Below are 11,625 nucleotides of genomic sequence, written 5' to 3'. Positions count from 1 at the left end.
CTATTACCCATATGGTATCCAAGCTGTCTGCTGACTTAGGTAATTTGGTAACAAAGTCCATAGTAATCCTTTCCCATTTCCACTCAGGAATTACTGGTTGCTACAGTAACCCCGAGGGCTTCTAGTATTCGACCTTTACCTTAGCACAAGTAAGGCATTTGTTTACATAGGTGGCAATCTCTACCTTCATGTTGGGCTAGCAATAATGTTGCTTGATATCTAACTACATTTTATCTAAACCCAGATGGATGGATTATCGTGTCTTGTGGGCTTCATTCATCACTACTTCTCGGAATCCCCCAAGTTTAGGGATCCAAATGCGGTTCATGAAATAATATGCTCCGTCCTCCTTTACTTCGAAATTCTTTTCCATACCACGCAACACTTCGCTTGTTTTGTTTTCTGTCTTCATGGAATTGGACTGGGCCGCTCTGATTTGTGAGGTTAGGTGGGATTGAATGGTTATGGATAGAGTCTTTACACGACGATTCGAGTATTCTTTCCGACTCAAAGCATCAGCTACCACGTTAGCCTTGCCTGGGTGGTACTTGATATCACACTCATAATCGTTTAGTAACTTAACCCATCTACGTTGCCTCATGTTCAACTCTTTTTGAATTAAGATGTGCTGGAGACTCTTGTGGTCCGTGTAAATGGTGCACCTAGTACCATAAAGGTAGTGCCTCCAAATTTTCAAGGCGAAGACCACAACTCCCAATTCTAGATCATGGGTTGTATAATTCACCTCATGCGTCTTTAGTTGTCGGGATGCATAGGCTATCACATTCCCACGTTGCATGAGTACGCAACCTAAACCCTGATTCGACGCGTCACAGTAAACTATGAAGTCTTCTGTTCCTTCTGGTAGCGATAGTACTGGTGCACTGCAGAGTGCTCGCTTCAGAGTTTGGAATGCATCTTCCTGCTTGTCTGTCCAATCAAAGGTTACGCCATTTTGTGTATGAATGGTGAGTGGCTTGGCTGTCTTAGAGAAATTTTGGATGAACCTCCTGTAATAGCCTACGAGACCTAAGAATTGGCGAATTTTTGTGGGTGTTGTTGGGATCGCCCATCCTTCAATGGCTTTTACCTTAGAAGGATCTACATGGATTCCCTCTTGGCTAACGACATGACCCAAAATGTTCACACTACAGAGCCAGAGCTCACACTTAGAGAGTTTTGTGTATAGCTTCTTGGTTCGCAGGGTTTCTAGAATTTGCCGGAGATGTCGGTCATGTTCTTTTTCTCTTCGAGAGTAAACTAGAATGTCGTCAATGAATACGGTGACAAAGTTGTCGAGGAATGGTCGGCAGATTCGATTCATTAGGTCCATGAATGAGGCAGGGGCATTCGTCCGACCGAAGGGCATTACGACAAATTCATAATGTCCATAACGAGTTCGGAAAGCCGTTTTGGGAATATCCTCTTCCCGGACCTTGAGTTCATGGTATCCATATCACAGATCTATCTTAGAGAAATAGCTTGCGCCTTGAAGTTGGTCAAATAGATCATCCATTCGCGGGAGTGGATAATGATTTTTGACAGTGAGCTTATTTAGTTCCCTGTAGTCAATGCACATCCTAAAGGATCCATCCTTTTTCTTAACGAAGAGAACCGGAGCTCCCCAAGGTGAGAAGTTGGGTCGGATGAATCCTTTGTCTAGAAGTTCGCTGAGTTGGCTGGACAATTCTTGCATCTCTGCAGGAGCCAATCTGTAGGGCGATTTGGCGATGGGTGTAGCTCCTGGCACAAGGTCAATTCGAAACTCGACTTGTCTTTCTGGGGGTAACCCCGGAAGATCTTCAGGAAATACATCCGGAAACTCACAAGCTACTGGAATATCTCGAATATTGACCTCTTCCTTGGACTTATCCACGATATGAGCCAGAAACATCAAGTCTTTCTTTCGTAGATACTTTTGTGCCTTAATGCACGAGATAAGACGAAAGTTTGTGCTGGGTTTGTCTCCATATATAATTAGGGTTTCGCGATTTAGAAGGTGAAGGCGAACGGCCTTCTCGTTACACATAATTTCAGCATGGTGAGGGATTAACCAATCCATGCCAATAATCACATCAAAACTCCTAATGGAAACAGGCATTAAGTCTATTCGAAAGACATGTTGGTTCAAGGTCAGGGTACACCCGATATAGATTTCCTTAGTGGATTCTGCTTTCCCATTGGCCATTTCCACTGTAAAGGTTTCGTTAAGCTACTGGGGTTGTTGTTTTAACAAGTGTTTAAATTTATTGCTCACAAAGCTTCGTTCTGCACCGGTATCAAATAGGATTCATGCATAAGTGTGGTTTAGGAGAAACGTACCGGTGACAACAGCGGGATCCTGAACCACTACTCCCTGACCTATGGTCAGCACTCTTCCTGTTCCTCCATTTCCAGGGTTGTTGTTGTTGGGGCAGTTTCGACGAAATTTCTAGTCTTTCCACATCCATAGCAGGTGTGGCTTGGTCCCACATTGTTGCCGTTGTTGTTGGTGTTGTTGTTGTTGCGGTTATTGCTGTTGTTGTTTCCTTGCTGCTGATTCTGGGGAGGATAGGTCCTACAATATTTTGCTATATGACCCTTGCGATTGCAGCTGGTGCAATGCATCTCTCTGCATTCTCCATTATGATGGAGATTGCACTTGTTACACTTTGGGAGATTCCCTGAATACTGCCTAGGAGCACTTGGAGTAGCTGAGACTGGAGCATGTGGTGCGGACGGAACTTGGGTGGTTGTTGCATTGACTGTCACTGTTTGCTGCTTCTTTGTCGACTCCGAGCCTTGTCGTCCCTTCCTCTTGTTATTCTTTCCCTTCTTGCTGTCACTCTCCTTCTTGTTTTTGGTTTCCCCCGACTTCTCGCCCTTCTTGTTGTTATGGTCGTACAGCTTCTTGGCCAATCTCTTGGCACTGTCGAAGGTTTCGAGATTTGCTGCTATCACATTTCCTTGGATTGGGGAGGTTAATCCCTAGATGAATCACTCGATTTTCTTTCCCTCTGAAGTAATCATGCCAGGGCACAACAGAGACAGTTTGCTAAACCTTGATATGTATGCATCAATGTCGGAATTTCGGACGGTGAGATTCCACAACTCTTGTTCCATCTTCTGAATTTCGCCTCGCGGGCAGTATTCGGCCATCAATATTTCTTTCATCTCTGTCCAGGGCATGGCATTGGCCACAGGGAGAGTCATGGCTTCCACCTGTCCGTTCCACCAAGTAAGGGCTTGATCAACGAAAGTGCATGCAACAAACTTCACCTTCATCTCCTCAGGGCACTCACGTATCTCGAACACTGATTCCACCTTCTCAATCCATCTTTTTAGGGTTATCATTCCCTGGTGCCATTAAAGGTTCCTGGCTTGGCATTGGTGAAATCTTTGTAGGAGCATGTCTTGGTAGGTCCTTGATTTATTCCGTTGTTCGAACTTCTATCCCCTTGTCCATTTCCTCCACCATTGTTTCCATTGTGGATATGTGCTAGTGTTGCTGTGACTGCTGCAGATACAGCTGCTTGGAATGCAGCTGAGTTGACCTCGGGTGGGTTGGTCCAGGGTTTCCACGGGTTGGTCGTTGAGGCATCGTTCTGTCAGGGAATGGAAGGATGTTGAGTGTCTATGATTTCTGCGAGTTGATGGTCCTATAAACTAGGTGTATTGTGTATACTTAAGTGGTTCCGCATGATAACATACAATCATAGATACGTAAAACATAACAGATAATGATATCACAATAAATCACATAAACCTTTTCATTAATAATATCTGCACCTTGATACATGAAAATTTGCTCAAGAGAGCATACAGATAGGATACAAGTTCGGCAGCATAACGACTCTATGAGTAGTGTAATCACTTATACATAGAGCCGGTGGTACATAGCATAGATCATAGTACTAGTAGAGTAAGGCTGGTCCTAACACTCTCAGGAGCGTCTGATGACGGCAACGATGTCATATACCGAAGTGTTGCGCCAACAACTGGGTCATCTCAGTCATCTCTCTAACGACTTCATCTCTTTGCTGCTCAGCCTGCACTGCTCGTGCTTCCATGGTGAACAACTGTTGTCGTAGAGTGGCAATCTCAGCTTCCGGAGAACGAGTCTCTCTCACGGGATTCTCGGATGGGGCGAGGTGGTCCTACTGCGCCTCGCTGGCGGGTGGTGTAGCAGAATCCTCGTCTATGTCTTGTTCCTCCTCCATATCGTCATCGATCTCTTCAAACTCGTAGTCAGTGTCCGTGTACTCGTCAAGCCGTCCTCGATCATCCTGTAGGCCACTAAGACCTGATGAAACTGATTACCCTGGTGCTCTCCTTCCATGGTGACTGAGGGGAGGTATACGAATAAACTATTATTACTCCTAAGGTTTATTATTCAGGTATTTAGGAGTTACGTTGATGCGTTCTTTTGGGTAGCAAGGGGTATATTTTAGGTTCACCGACCATCGCGGTTTCCCCAGGGCATGTGATAGTTGTATTCTGGAGGGAATGTAGTTGATCAGGCTACATTCACCCAACACAACTATGAACAGTCCCGGTTTAACCAAGATGTCAGTATCATCTTATTTGAATTGATATTATGTTCTTTTTCCTATATCGCACAAGTAAGGGTGTTATATCATTGTATTTTATTTGTTTTGTTCAGAGTTGTTTTAGTCCCTTTTTGGTTTATAGTTGCATATCGATGTATGGTTAGATATGCCAGTTCACTATAAACAGAGCTCTGATACCAACATGTCACACCCCCGAACCAGACGGCGGAAATGTCCGAGGGCTCGCGTGACTTAAATTGAATATCATCACAATGAATACACATGATTCATAACATAAGCATCACCATTTCAACAAAATATTACAACCGACCTTGTTCACATCAAGTACATTGTTTGAGCATAACAATCCATACATAAATTGTTTGATAGTTTTTGAAAGCAAAACGCACCGACACACTTGGTACATATTCCTCAGCTTACCTGTTACCTGGGAATACAAGTTATTTTGAAAAATGGTGAGCATATGGAATGTTGGTGAGTTCATAAGCATGTTTGATATGAAAATGTTTTGTGTAATTTGAACGAAAACAACCCAAAAAATCCGATATTTTCTGAAAAGAACATTGTTTATGAAAAGTTGTGAAGATCCATAAATATGTGCATGATGATCTCAAAACATGTATAATTGAAAAAAAAAACTTTGTATTAACGCATAAGTGAAAATGTTGAACTTCCCCGAAAAACCTGATGTTTTCCTAAATAAAATATCATTTAACGGTTTGAATGATTATCCATCTCGTGAATGGTTTTGAATTACCTTGATTACTTGATTTATTTTGGATTTATTTACGTGAGTCGTTATAACCATGCATGATAATGACTAGTTCGTCTTTCTTGGCACTCTGGTGAACGCTGGAATTGATAATAATATTTTGTCACCCTAGACTGGCCGAGTCTAACTGTAGCGAACAGCTGAGGTGTGGGGGAGTCACACTCGTATAGATCTATACACAAACTCTCGCTCTCCCTCCAGGAGACTTTGATTATAACCACAGACTACGACCGACACACGTTGGTGCCACCCGTTATTTCCCACTAAATCCCACTTGACTTTGATTACTATTGAATATCGACTTGTATTTGTTTACTTTGATTACGCATAAGCCTAACAAACGAGGAGAAGAGGAAATACAAAGCCCTGCTACTTTCGTGAGTTATTTTAGGCTGTTGGGTATACGAAGGACACGTTATCCCATTTCGCATTTGATTACTTGGACCTTACTAGCATTGATAATGGGCTACTAAGGCCCAATAGCATATGAAAGCCATTGAGGGTCCCTTAATTATGTCATTGGGCCACAGGAGGCCCAATAAGCAAGAGTGAATATATCGGACCAAATAAAGATGATGTTGGGCCACAAAGGACCAATAACACATGTAAAAGGGTATTGGAGCCCGACTTTTGAATTGCTTATGTTTAATCAAGTTTAAATGTGTATTATTGGTATTTGTGGTATGTTGAAGGTATATTCGTAATAATGAAACATTTTAGCGTTAGTTTATAACGGAGTTTTTGTTGTATGAGTATTCGTTTTTCTGTTTTTCTCGAGTTGTAATTTGGTGTTTTTGACTCAATATTTTAAAATAAAATAATTGACTCAAAAATATTGTTTTTAAATTTCCAGCTCTTCTTTAGCAAAAATGACTATTTTAGTCCCTTATAGAATAAAAAGGCATTTTTGGCCCTTAAACCATTCTCTTGACATTTTTAACCCATAGACTTGTTTAAATGATGTTTGGAACTCACAATTTAATTATTTAATAGTTTCAGCCCTTCTAGAAAAATTTTTCTCGGTTAAAGCCCAAACTTTTGCAATTTTTACAATTTTGGTCCAAAATCCAAAAAGTTTACATTTTTTATCCTTGTTTGGAAAATACATCATTTTAGCCCCTGAATTTGTTTTGTTTACTCTTTTTACCCTCTGTTTTGAGAAAATTAGCAATTCAATCCCTTGAAAGTTGTATTTTACGTAATTTTGACCCATTGGGCCGAAAAGCCCAAAAATTTGGCCCATTAAGACATAATTTCATTTCCAGTCCTTTGAAAAGCATAATATTCACAAAAACATTTATATTAACTGTTTTGACCATTTTGGTCCTTGTGAAAACCATGAATGACAAATCTTTCACCCAACTTGTGTTTATTTGACAGTTATAGCCCCAAAATTTGTTTTATGTTATAATATGTCTACTTTAAATCTTAGAGGGTTTTGTTCTTGACTTGATTAGTGAGGTAAAACTTAGATCATGTTTGTTTTACTTTTTATGTCAAAGATCTCGAGTTTTCTACTCTTTTTGTTGCATATTTACCACATAAACACATACCATCACACATACATGCATAAAATCATACATGGCACACACATACACATAAATCTACACTTTCTACTTGTATTCTCCCCGATAAAACTTGTAAACCCTGAAATAGAGGGGTATGAACTCACTTTTTCTTGTGGATCTCGGTTTTGAAGAAGGATGGAAGAAGTTTGATGCTATTTTCAGCCCTAGCAAGCTTCTTGGATGGATCTCGAACTTGGAGGGTTCTAAGATGTAAGATCATGAATTTGAATGGATTTAGAGAAGGTTTTTGATGAAATGAAGTAAGTAGATCATAGATTTAAGCATCAACTTACCTAAGATGATGATTTTTATGAAATAATCTCCTTGAAAAGCTCCTAAATCTCGAAAAATTGATGAAGAAGAGTGAGAATGTTCTTGAGAGAGTTTGTTTAAGAAAATTAGATGAAGCGTGTGTGTGGGAGTGTGTCTTCGGCCGAGAGAAAAAGAGAGAGGAGGATAGGGGCATTTGACTTGACATGCATGACTACATGACATTTTGCATGGGTTTCGAATGGGTAAAGGTGAGGTGGCAAGTGGAAGTCAACCCTTCCTACATTTGTGTAGTTGGGCCGAAAATTGGTTTATTGAAAGGAGTTATGTAATAATTTGTGTCCATTCTTTCATTGTTTGAAAACATGTAGCTAATAAGGAAAAAATTCTGGCCCATTGGGCTCCCATGAGGTTTTACGGCCCAATTTTTCAAAAATAATGGGCTTCATAGTCCATTAAAGTTAATTAGGTTAGTTATGGCCCAATAAGGCCCATTAGGGTATTTTATTTCATTCTAGGCCCAATATGGCCCAAAATGTTAAAATAAATGGAAGTGGGTCCAAATTAGAGCCCATATAAGAGTTCTAAGCCCAAAGTAGTCAAATTGGAAGCTTATTGGTCCATTAGGCCCAATAAGAAAATCCTAGTCCAAAATGGACTTAAATCGAGATTTTTAGGGTTTCCAATTCTTTGTTGACTATTTGTAGTGCTTGAATAAAGTGTTTGATGGAAGTTTTATTGTTAATGAATAAGCATCATGCATGCTTTCACGTTGTTGGTTTACAATTGGTATAATTGTTGTTGTTACAAGGCATCAAAATTCCTAGTTATGACATTTACTTCATCATCCTGTTGGAATAGTGTCTAAGGCTGCATCTATATTAGGCAAGTATTTGACCCGATTGTGCATAGTCCTTTTGGGTTGCCTTCACTATAGCAACTTGACATGATGATTCATTATGAGAGAATTGATATTATTAATATATTATGAGAATAATATAAGGAATAATAATATTGTTATTTAATTAATATAAGTCATAGATTAATTAGTATTAATTTGGTGACTTAAAGAGATTAATTAAATAAGAGGGTATAAACTGTCAATTGTTTGATAGTTACACTTTGGGCTGTAAATCCTTATGGGATAGGGTTTGGACGATTTCTAGGGCTAGGATAAGCCTCAAATTCGTCTAAGGCTATCTAAGGTAAGGATTAGGATTGCTTAGAGCTTAAGTTATCCAATTAGGGTTTAAGGGTGAAACCCTAGGAGCCTTACAAGTATAAATAGACCCCTTGGGTAAGGGAAATCGACACCTCTTCTAAAGTAGTGAAACCCTGGCCAATTTCTTCCCTAACCTCTCTCTCAAATCATCCTCCTTGCTGGTTGGTGTTTTTAAGCCATTAGAGGAGTGACAATTGTGACTCTAGAGCTCCAAGACAACAAGATCAAACAAGAGATTCAAAGGTAAACTTCTAGATCTGATTTTGTATTGTTCTTATACCTAATTAGTCATTAGAAGTCTTGGATTCAAAGCATGTTTAATTAGAGAAACCTAGATCCAAGCATTAGGGTTTGCATGTGCACATAGGAATGTTTATATGGCCAAAACTAGAGATGAAAGTGGGTCCTAACCCTGATTGGATGGACCCGGACCCGGAAAACCCGGAACCGGTTAATGGGATTTTGTAGAACCGGAAACCGGACCGGTATATAGGAACCGGTTCCAGTTCGGTTCCGGGTAAAGTGGGTCTAGAACCGGAAAACCCGGAAACATCAAAGTGGGTAGGTTGGAACCGGATAAAGTGGGTTTAGAACCAGAAAACCCAGAAAAACCGGAATTTTTTGGTAATTACTTTCTACTTAGCGGATTGAAGTTTGAAAATTTTCATATTGATATCCTAACTTTGGGGGACTGTAACTCATTGAATATGAGACTAAAATTAACAAAATTATAGTCAAAAATCATGTACAAAATCTAAAATACACTTTAGAAAAAACCGTATGTCAATCCGACTTTAAACGTATGAGATATACATGTGTTAACATTTTCAAATAATACAAAGTACAAAAACAAATTGTTGAAAAGTTGAAAATTTTCAGTTTTGATATCCCGACTTTGGAGGACTGTAAATCATTGAATGCTAAACCAAAAATGACAAAATTAAAGTCTAAACTCATCTACAAACTGTAAACTACAAGTTGCAAAAAACCACATGTCAATCCGACTTGAAACGAATTAGATATGCATGTTTTAAAACTTTCACTGAATACAAAAAAACAAAAAAACTAAAAACTTCCAGCTTTGATATCTCGACTTTCGGGGACTGTAAGTCAATGAATATTAAACTAAAAATGGCAAATTTATAGTCTAAAAACATGTACAAACTCTAAACTACATGTTGGAAAAAAACGCATGTCAATCGGAGTTGAAACGAATGAGATATGCATCTTTTAAATGTTTCACAAAAACCGGTTCCGGCCGTAAAAATGGTTCCGGTTCCAAACACCGGTTCCGGTTTTTAGACCCGTTTTACCCGGACCCGATGGACCCAAACCCGGATTACCCGGAACCCGGATAAAGCCAATTTTTAAACCTGGAACCGGAACCGGTTTTATATATTCCGGTTCTAACGGTTCCGGTTCCGGTCCGGGTTTCCGGTTCTAAATCTCATCCCTAGCCAAAACCCATCAGTGGTATCAGAGCCTAGATTGGTTTCTATTAAATTGTTGCTTGTTTGTTTGTATCTTACCTGCAAAATTCGAAATTTGTGTTTCTGAGTCATGGACTCGGTGAGTTGGCCTGACTCGGCGAGTCCAAAGTGGGTACTCGGCGAGTCCGAGCGTCAGGAAGAGCCAAAATCGGGATTTTTTCATATTTATCTTATGGAAACTTACCTTTATCATATTAGATCAACCCAAATCCGATTTTATAATATATATGACTATATTTTTGATCTAGTTAATGATATTTATCAATTAATAAAATATTTAATTTCCTTATATGATAATTATTAATTATTTTGATTAAATTGGTAAATTGTTTTTCAAGAAATCTTAAATAAATCAAATATGGATAATTATGTGATTAATTGTTAATTTAGAATTATTTGTTATTTGATCCTCTATGTTTTGAAAAGTTTAAAACTTGCCCTCAAGTTTTGAAATTTATGTTTTTTGATTAAAAGTTTAATTTAGACAAATTTACATTTCAAACCCTAGAGTTTTACAAGTTTAAAATTCAACCCTATACTAATATAATATTACAAGATTAATATATATATATATATATATATATATATATATATATATATATATATATATATATATATATATATATAACTAAATGCTAGTCTTACCGTTAGTAGGCCTCATTCACGAAGCCGGTCTATAAGGTGGGTATAAGGTTGCCGCCTATAAAATGGCGCTTAATGGGTGTACACTCACGCCCACTGCTTGCTTGATCGGTGGAGGGTCGTTAGCCGAACGGGTAGGATAGGGCAACCTTATCCTCTCATTAATAGTATAATAGGAAATACAAAGTAACTACATGTTTTCAAAATTTCCCAATCCTAGTTACTTTAGGAAAAGTGAATTGATGCAATCCCATGAAATTACACTTTGCACCTTGCTAAGAAGTTAGATGAGCGTGTGTGGTTTACCGGCACACTAATTGGTTCTAAGCGAAGGTGGCAAAGGGTGATTCATTGTTTATCATAGTTCGATGGAGCGTGTGTGGTTTACCGGCACATCGAATAGGTGATCGTCACAATGAAGGCACCATGTGAATTTGCATGGTAATTCACACCCGCTTTGTGATCCTCGGTATCCCAGTCACAAACGACATGGGCATATCGAGATTTAAACATGCCATTGAAAAGTTTCAATGAATCTCATCCGAACCTAGGAATTCTCAATACATTTAGAACTCAGAGTTATGTTTTTCATGATAGAGAATTAGTGAATCGTCATTCACTTACCTTCAAATTATTTGCATGTTGGATTACGGCATCCCTTTTCTAATATATAAATATTGTTGTTGGATCCTAGCCCTAATTTTTCTTATTGGGTGATAATTAGGGATTCATATTCTAATCTATCTTTGTCCTTTCTATTTGTAGATGTCGAACGTGAACAACACTGCTGCTAGTTCTTTCACATTGATGAGCCTTTGTCAAAAGGTCACTTTCGATGGGACGAACTTTAGCGAATGGATAAGATACATTCGCACAATTGCTCGCTACGAGGACAAGGAGTATGTCCTCGATGAGAAGCTTGAAAAGATCAACGATGAAATTTCTACTCCGGCTGAAATGAACGCTTTTGAAGCCCATGAACGTGATGCAACGAAGGTTCATTGCATCATGATAGCCACTATGAACTACGAATTCCAAAAGTCCTATGAGGACATGTACCCGTACGAGATGCATCAAGACTTATTGGAGAGATACCATCAAAACGTGAGAC

This window comes from Lactuca sativa, chromosome 8 (genome assembly GCF_002870075.4).
Source record: "Lactuca sativa cultivar Salinas chromosome 8, Lsat_Salinas_v11, whole genome shotgun sequence".
Taxonomy (NCBI): domain Eukaryota; kingdom Viridiplantae; phylum Streptophyta; class Magnoliopsida; order Asterales; family Asteraceae; genus Lactuca; species Lactuca sativa.
This window is presented reverse-complemented; position numbering follows the sequence as displayed.